Source organism: Desmodus rotundus, chromosome X, assembly GCF_022682495.2.
Source record: "Desmodus rotundus isolate HL8 chromosome X, HLdesRot8A.1, whole genome shotgun sequence".
Taxonomy (NCBI): Eukaryota; Metazoa; Chordata; class Mammalia; order Chiroptera; family Phyllostomidae; genus Desmodus; species Desmodus rotundus.
This window is the reverse complement of record NC_071400.1, coordinates 74,453,607-74,463,558: the sequence shown is the minus strand read 5'-3', so window position 1 is coordinate 74,463,558 and position 9,952 is coordinate 74,453,607.

The window sequence follows — 9,952 nt, the reverse complement described above, 5'->3', positions numbered from 1 at the left end:
GTAATTTTTCAGGGACTTTCTTTAGGGCAAGCACACCACTGTAGGCCAGTCAATAGAATAATCATGCGTCAAATTTCCCCCAAATAAGTCATGTATGACCTGCTCTGAGTTTGGGCAGGAAGAGTGAGTACTACATTATAACCTATGACTGTATAACTTTACAGAACCTCTTTCTCCCTCATTCTCTCTTCAAAACCCCCTTCAGGTAGATGCGTTTGTTGAAAAGTACAGCAAGCTGGGCCTAGCTTAGTCTTTATCAATGCTCCATTGACAAAGTCAGCATGTGGATGAGGCCAAGCAAGAGCACTGAATCTAAACCTTCTTCAGGAACTCCTACGGGTGCATTGACCATGAGGCACCAGGGATGGTTCCACAAGGCATCCTGAAGAATGAGTCACCTCTAGTGGGTTATTTGGAGGCCAGCAGGGGAGCCCAGGTTTGAAAAATGGTAAAGCATGGCCATCCAAAGCTCCTCATGCCATAATCATGCATCTCTGGTTGTTCCTGCTCCAGCTTCTGGCAGCCTGCTGTGTCGTTTTCTAGTGTGGCATTCTAGAAAGGAACTTCATTTTAGTTCAAAGTTCTATGGATTAATTTGAAGCTTATATCTTACTTTTTTTAAATACACTGACAAAAATAACATGTAATCCCAACCTTTTCCAAAAGCAGAGCAAGAGACTTCAATAACAAAGTTGTATCTCACTTGGCAATCAGGAAAAGCTGCCTTTTTTTCCCAACGGTCCTTGTTTATTTTTCTGTTTCTAAGAACACACAAAAGAGACATCTCCAAGGCAGTAGGAACCATTTCAACAGGAATTTCAAAAAATGGCATTCAAAACATTTTGTTAATAATTAGGCAAATGTGAGTCCCCAACATGTGAATAATGGTAACTAACATCAGAAATGCTATGGCAAGTTGCCTCTGACAAACATGACAACATTCACAAAGGTTTTAGTAGAATTAAGTACAAGATCCTGAAGAAGATAATGCCAGGTTTAACCCCAAAGTGCCTGGCTTGCATTAAGAACCTACTCAAAGCCCTTGCTAGCTCTCAACAAAAACCTAAGTCTCCTTTGAATTTTGTCTTAATATGATTCATTAAAGGCAAGACACCATTGATGACCAAGAGATGTTTTTAATTATGATGTTCCTGTTCACTTCTGTATGGTCTTGTCATTATCATTCTAGCAGATACTTACACATATGACTTCTGAGGGGATTCCCTGTGATCTCCACAAGGACTGCTGCTGCTAATGAGAGCTAGGCAGGCCCCCAGCCAAGGGGGCTGCTCATTATCAAGCCAAGAAATATCCAGACTCAAAAACTAATGAGCTGGCAGAGAGACCAAAACAGACTAAGACTGTGGAATGCAGCATTGGGGAGAGAGGCCACCAAGACAACCTTAAGAGTGAGACAGAGGGAGAGGAAGATGGCGGCGAGATAGGTGGGAGCAGAGTCCACTTCCCCTCGGCACCAGTGAAACACCTAGCTGATCTGAGGAACAGAGCGAACAGCCAACGGTATTCCAGCATATATGAAGATCGGAGACCAAAGACAGAGGACATTGAAAGATTTGACGGTAAGAAGAGTGCTTAAGGACAATAACATCCCTGGGACCTGTGCAGGGACCAGGGCGGCAGAGGCGCCAGCCCAGGTGCAGGGTCTGCTGCAGGATTCTTGGGAGAGAGCCAGGCTGGGCTGTGTGAGCAGCCAGGTGCTTGTTTGGACCAGGGGGGCTTGAATAGGAAGAATTTCTCAAAAAGAAAAAGAAAATAGAGGCAGTCAGTGGCTAGTTAGAGAACTCTCCACAGCAGCCCTGGCCTCTGGCGCCCCTCCCCCCTCAGCCCCTGGACTGTGAACTCCTGATAAGCAGCCCCAGCGCTCACCTGAAGCCCGGCTGGCACACAACCAAATCAGCGGACTGGGTGCCCACAACTGAAACTCCGGGAGGGCACACACCCTGATAAGTAGCCTGGCTGCCTGGGCACCAGACCCAAAGTGCCCCAATGGGTGTGTACCCCAATCAGTGGCCTGGGGCCCACACCTGAAACCCCAGGTGGGCACGTGCCCTGATAAGCTGCCCAGCTGCCTGGGCGCACAGACAAAAAGCACCTGGGTGGGCACACACCTCCATTAGTGGTCTGGGCGCTTACACCTGAAAGCCCAGCTGGGAACACACACCTGAAAACTCCAGTGGGTGCGCACCTGGATCAGTGGCTGGCTGCCTCTCGCACAGACCCAAAGTGGCAAAGTAGCCGCCGAAACCCAGGCCCAAAGCGGCAGATCTGCAGCGCAAACCAATCAACGGCGGGGCTGCCTGCGAGCAACCACACCAAAAAGCACAAGTTTTGCACAAATCCCACCTGCGCACTGAGCCCTGCAGGGCCTACTGGCTCTCTAGGAGGAAGGCAGAATGCCTAGCAGAGGGGAGCTGCAGGGCTAGGAGAGACTGCAGTCCCCGGAAAGACTTGACCCAGTAGGGGCCTGAACTACCACTTAGGAGCACCAAGAGCCCCTAGCATCTAAGACAGCAAAGAGCAAGAAGGTGGAGTGAGAGTTGCCCCTAATAGGTGCAATTCAAGGACAGCACAACTAGTGAACTAAAGGTCTAGTAGGGAGCAGAAGGACCCTGAGGAACTGCCCTGGATGCTGAACAACAGCGAAGAGTGTGGCTCAGGAAGGGAAAAAACTGAAACCAATACCTCCAACCACACACTCCTGTTTCACAGACAGGAAGACCAGAAAAACTAACCTCACCGGTTTAAAACCAGCAGAACACTTTTTTTTTTCCTCCTTTCCCCCTAAATTCCTTCTTCCTTTCTGTCCTTCTTTCTTTTTTTATTCCTTCTTCCTTACATCCTTTACATTTTTTATTCCTTCTTCCTGCCTTCTTTTATTTATTTTTTCTTTTAATTTTTGTTAAAATTCCTTATCTTTCCAACGATCTTTTTTAAAAATATATTTATTGATTATGCTATTACAGTTGTCCCATTTCCCCCCCAACTCCACTCCATCCTGCCCACCCCCTCCCTCCCACATTCCCCCCCTATAGTTCATGTCCATGGGTCATGTATATAAGTTCTTTGGCTTCTACATTTCCTACACTATTCTTACCCTCCCCCTGTCTGTTTTCTACCTACGATTTATGCTACTTATTCTCTGTAACTTACCCCCCTCCCCCCTCCCACTCCCCTATTGACAACCCTCCAGGTGATCTCCATTTCTGTGGTTCTGTTTCTGTTCTAGTTGTTTGCTTAGTTTTCTTTTGTTTTGGTTTTAGGTGTGGTCATTAATAACTGTGAGTTTGCTGTCATTTTTACTGTTCCTATTTTTTATCTTCTTTTTCTTAGGTAACTCCCTTTAACATTTCATATAATAATGGCTTGGTGATGATGAACTTCTTTAACTTGATCTTATCTGAGAAGCACTTTATCTTCCCTTCCATTCTAAATGATATCTTTGCTGGATACAGTAATCTTGGATGTAGGTCCTTGCGTTTAATCTTGGGTGATGTAATTATGATGTGCCTTGGTGTGTTCCTCCTTGGGTCTAGCTTCTTTGGGACTCTCTGAGCTTCCTGGACTTCCTGGAAGTCTGTTTCCTTTGCCAGATTAGGGAAGTTCTCCTTCATTATTTGTTCAAATAAGTTTTCCATTTTTTGTTCTTCCTGTTCTCCTGGCACCCCTATAATTCAGATGTTGGAACATTTCAAGATGTCCTGGAGGTTCCTAAGACTCTCCTCATTTTTCCAAATTCTTGTTTCTTCATTCTTTTCTGGTTGGATGTTTCTTTCTTCCTTCTGGTCCTCACCGTTGATTTGAGTCCCAGTTTCCTTCGCATCACTATTGGTTCCCTGTACATTTTCCTTTGTTTCTCTTAGCATAGGCTTCATTTTTTCATTTACTTTTCGAAAAGATTCAACTAATTCTGTGAGCCTATTGATAACCAGTGCTTTGAACTGTGCATCCGATAGGTTAGCTATCTCTTCCTCGTTTAGTTGTATTTTTTCTGGAGCTATGAAGTGTTCTGTCATTTGGGCCATTTTTTTTCTTCCTCGCTTAGTTGTATTTTTTATGGAGCTATGAAGTGTTCTGTCATTTGGGCCATTATTTTTTCTTTTTTGTATTGGCTTGTCTGTTACTTTAAGGGGCGGAGCTTTAGGTGTTCACCAGGGCGGGGTAACACTGGTTGCTGTGCTGTGAAGCTGTACGAGGGGGAGGGGCCCAGAGGGAGCAATGGCGCCTGCCTCACTCTCCTCCGGATTTCAATCTTTCACTCCGATACCCACAATCAAACTGGGCCCCTCTGGTGCTGGTTCCCAAGTGGGTGGACGTGTGTACACTCTAGGCTCCTGTGGGTCTCTCCTACAACCTCTCCCGTGAGGCTGGGAGTCTCTCCTGCTGCCACCCCAACTCCCACGGGCGTTTTCAATCAAAGGTTTGAGGCTTTATTTCCCCAAGCTGTAGCCCTAGATTGCGCGGTCTGCTTCGCTCCCCGCCGTTCGTCAGGTTTATCTATGTTCGAATGTGGGGCTACGGTGTGCTACCCGCACTCTGCCTGCCCCGCTCTCCGCCACTCCGAGTCCAGCCCTCTCTGTTTATCTGCGCGAATGTGTGGCCGCAGGGTCTGCTAGTGCTCGGACAGCCTGCCCCATTCCTCCCATCTCCGCCAGTCTCGGTCCCACGACAGCTACGCAAGTCCTCTACACCCTGATGCCCGTCTCCACCCCTCCTACCGGTCTGATTCAATATTTACTTTTTATTTCCTTGGTGTTGGACACCCTTGCCATTCGATTCTCTGTCAGTTCTGGTTATGCGAGGAGGCGCAGTGTGTCTACCTACGCCGCCATCTTGGTTCTCCCTTTCCACCGATCTTTTCTTATTCCTTCTTCCTTCCTTCCTTTCCTTCTGTATTCCTTTTTGTCCCCCTTCCATTCTCCTTTTTTTCCCCTTCTTTCTCTTTTTCCCACAGGTGAGACATAAAACGTACAGAACTGAAAAGACCAGAGTTAGACCATGTTAGACCCATAAACGTCAGCTCAAGACCACTGAGCACAGGAGATAAAGGAGACGGCACCACTGAATCCCATTGGCATTCTACCAAAAAAGTTCATACCATAAACCCAAGGAGTCAGAAGAGATCAATTTAAGAAGAAGAGGCTAACAAGAAGAGTCTCACAAACAGTGGGAAGACAAAGAAACAATCCCCAAATGAAAGGAAAGGAGGAAGTCTCAGAAACAATGCTAACTGAAAAAGAGGTGAGTCAACTATCAGATACTGAGTTCAAAGCAATGGCTATAAGGAAGCTCACTGAACTCACAGACAACTACCAGAAACGACATGGAAACTACAATGAACTCACTGACAACTATATCAACAGGAAAAATGAAATAAAAACTATCAACAAGGGCCAAGAGGAAATGAAGAATACAATTTCTGAACTGAAGAACACAGTAGAAGGAATCAAAAGCAGACTTTATGAAGCAGAGGATGGGATCAGCGAGCTGGAGGACAAGGTAGAAAAAAACACCCAGAAAGAGCAAGAAAAGGAAAAGAGGCTCAGAGAGAATAAAGAGGTATTAAGGGAAATGCAGGACAACATGAAACGTAATAATATCCATATAATAGGAATACAAGAAGGAGAAGAAGAGCAAGGGATAGAAAACCTGTTTGAAAAAGTAATGATGGAAAATTTCCCTAAACTGATGAGAGAAAAAGTCACACAAATCCAGGGAAAACAGAGAGTCCCAAACAAGAGGGATCTGAAGAGGCCCACTGCAAGACACATCGTAATTAAAATGGTAAAATTCCAACACAAAGAAAGAATCTTAAAGGCAGCAAGGGAGAAACAGGAAGTAACATACAAGGCAGCCCCAATAAGGTTAGCAACTGACTTCTCAATGGAAACGCTCCAAGCCAGAAGAGAATGGCAAAAAATATTCCAAGTAATGAGAACCAGAGGCCTGCAACCAAGGCTACTTTACCCAGCAAGGCTCTCAATCAAGATAGAAGGCCAAATAAAGAGTTTCCCAGACAAAAGAAGTCTAAAAGAATACACCTCCACCAAACCAGCTCTACAAGAGATGCTAAAGAGACTGCTTTAAGGAAAGGAAGGAAAAGAAAAAGAGAGAGGAACACAGCTATGAAAAAATGGCAATGATAACTACCTATCGATAATAACCTTAAACATAAATGGATTAAGTGCTCCAATCAAAAGACATAGAATAGCTGAATGGATAAGAAAGCATGACCCACACATATGCTGCCTAAAAGAGACCCATCTCAGGAGAAAGGACCTACACAGACAGCAAGTGAAGGGCTGGAATCAAATTTTCCATGCAAACGGACAGGAAAAAAAAAGCAGGGGTGGCAATACTCATATCAGACAAAATAGACTTCCAAAGAAGGGCCATAAAGAGAGACCCACAAGGTCACTTCATACTACTGAAAGGAACAATCCACCAAGAAGACATAAACATTGTAAATATATACGCACCCAACATAGGAGCACCCAAATATATAAAGAAAATCTTGGAGGGCTTCAAGAAAGATATTGACAGCAACACAATTATAGTAGGGGACTTTAACACCCCACTGCCAAAAATGGACATCTTCCAAACAAAATATCAAGAAGGATATTGTGTCACTTAACAATACCCTAGAGGAAATGGACTTAACTGATATATACAGAGCTTTTCATCCCAAAGAAGCAAAATACACATTCTTTTCAAGTTCACATGGAACATTTTCAAAGATAGACCACATGATAGGACAAACACCAAGCCTCAACAAATTCAAGAAAATTGAAATCATATCAAGCATTTTCTCTGACCACAAGGGACTGAAACTAGAAACCAACCCCAAAGGAAAAAACCCAAAACACTCAAAATCATGGAGAATGAATAGCATGCCATTAAACAATGAATGGGTCAAGAACGAGATTAGGGAAGAAATCAAAAACTTTCTGGAAACAAATGAAAATGAACTCACAACAAACCAAAACCTATGGGACACAGCAAAGGCAGTCCTCAAAGGGAAGTTCATAGCAATACAGGCCTACCTTAAGAAGATAGAAACATTTCAAACAAACAACCTAACCCTACACCTACAAGAACTCGAGGAACAACAACAAAGACAGCCCAGGGCAAGCAGAAGGAAGGAAATAACCAAGATCAGAGCAGAGTTAAATGACATAGACACTAAAAGCACAATTCTAAGGATCAATGAATCCAGGAGCTGGTTCTTTGAAAAGATAAACAAAATCGACAAGCCTTTAAGTAGGCTCATCAAGAAGAAAAGAGAGAGGATCCAGAAAAACAGAATTAGAAATAAAAGAGGAGAGATTACAACTGATACCACAAAAATACAAAGGATTGTAAGAAATTACTATGAAGAACTGTATGCTAAGAAATTTGAAAACCTAGATGAAATGGACACATTTCTAGAAAAATATAATCTTCCAAACTGAATGAAGAAGAAGCAGAAGACCTGAACAGACCAATAACAGCAGAGGAAATTGAAGCAGTCATCAAAAAAATCCCAACACACAAAAGCCCTCACCAGATGGTTTCCCAGGAGAATTCTACAAAGCATTTAAGGAAGAACTAACCCCTATCCTTCACAGACTATTCGAAAAAATCCAAACTGATGGAAGACTCCCAAACTCTTTTTATGAAGCCAACATCATCCTAATCCCAAAACCAGATAAAGACACAATGAAGAAAGAAAACTTCAAGCCAACATCGCTGATGAACATAGACGCTAAAATTCTCAACAACATACTGGCAAACCGCATCCAGCAATTCATTAAAAAGATCATACACCATGACCAAGTAGGATTCATCCCAGGGATGCAAGGATGGTACAATATTCGCAAATCAATAAACATAATACATCACATCAACAACAGCAAAGACAAAAATCACATGATCATATCAATAGATGCGGAAAAAGCATTTGATAAGATACAGCACCCACTTATGATAAAAAACACTCAGCAAAGTGGGAATAGAGGGAGCATTCCTCAACATCATAAAGGCCATATATGACAGACCTACAGCCAACATCATACTCAATGGACAAAAACTTAGAGCTTTCCTACTAAGATCAGGAACAAGACAAGGATGCCCTCTCTCACCACTCCTATTCAACATAGTACTGGAAGTCCTAGCCGCAGCAATCAGACAAGAAAAAGCAATAAAAGGCATCCAAATTGGAAAGGAGGAAATGGAACTGTCACTGTTTGCAGACGACATGATAGTGTACATGGAAAACCCTATAGACTCCACCAAAAACCTACTCGACCTAATGAATGCATTTGGCAAAATGGCTGGATACAATGTCAATACCCAGAAATCAAAGGCATTCCTGTACACCAACAATGAAACGGCAGAAACAGAAATCAGGAAAAAAATCCCATTTGATATAGCAACAAGAAAAATAAAGTACCTAGGAATGAACCTAACCAAAGAGGTAAAATACCTGTACTCAGAAAACTACACAACACTGAAGAAAGCAATTAAGGAAGACAAAAACAAATGGAAGCATGTACCATGCTCATGTATTGGAAGGATTAACATCATCAAAATGGCCATACTACCCAAAGCAATTTATAGATTCAATGCAATCCCTATTAGAGTACCCGTGACATATTTCAGAGATATACAACAAACATTTCAGAAATTTATATGGAACCATAAACGACCCTGAATAACTGCAGCAATTTTGAGAAAGAAGAACAAAGCAGGAGGGATCACAATACCTGAGATCAAACTGTATTACAAGGCCACGGTAATCAAAACAGCCTGGTACTGGCATAAAAACAGGCACATAGACCAATGGAACAGAACAGAGAGCCCAGAAATAAACTCAAGTCTATACGGTCAATTAATATTTGACAAAGGAGGCAGAAGCATAAAATGGAGCAAAAACAGCCTCTTCAACAGATGGTGTTGGGAGATCTGGACAGCTACGTGCAAAACAATGAAACTCGATCACCAATTTACGCCATACACAAAAATAAACCCAAGATGGATAAAAGACTTAATATAAATTGTAACACCATAAAAGTCCTTGAGGAAAACATTGGCAGGAAAATCTCAGACATTCCACGCACTAACATCCTCACAGACACAGCCCCTAGAGCAAGGGACATAAAGGAAAGAATAAACAAATGGGACCTCATAAAATAAAAAGCTTCTGCAAGGCTAAAGAAAACAGCACTAAAATACAAAGAGAAGCAACAGTATGGGCAACGATATTTGCCAGTGATACCTCAGACAAGGGCCTGATCTTCAAAATATATAAAGAATTCACACGACTGCACTGCAGGAAGACAAACAACCCAATTAAAAAATGGGCAAAGGACTTGAACAGACACTTCTCCAAGGAAGACATACAGAGGGCCCAGAGACATATGAAAAGGATGCTCAGCATCACTAGCCATCAGAGAGATGCAAATTAAAACCACAATGAGGTACCATCTCACGCCAGTTAGAGTGGCCAACATAAACAAATCAACAAACAAATGTCGGAGAGGATGTGGAGAAAAGGGAACCCTAGTGCAGTGTTGTTGGGAATGCAGACTGGTGCGGCCACTGTGGAACAGTATGGACTTTCCTCAGAAAAGTAAAAATGGAACTGCCCTTTGACCCAGCAATTCCGCTGCTGGGATTATACCCTAAGAACCCTGAAACACCAATCCAAAAGAACCTGTGCACCTCAATGTTCATACCAGCACAATTTACAATAGCCAAGTACTGGAAGCAAGCTAAGTGCCCATCAGCAAATGATTGGATCCAAAAACTATGGTATATTTACACAATGGAATTCTACGCAGCAGAGAGAAAGAAGGAGCTTATACCCTTTGCAACAGCATGGATGAAACTGGAGAGCATTATGCTAAGTGAAATAAGCCAGGCGGTGAGGGACAAATACCATATGATCTCACCT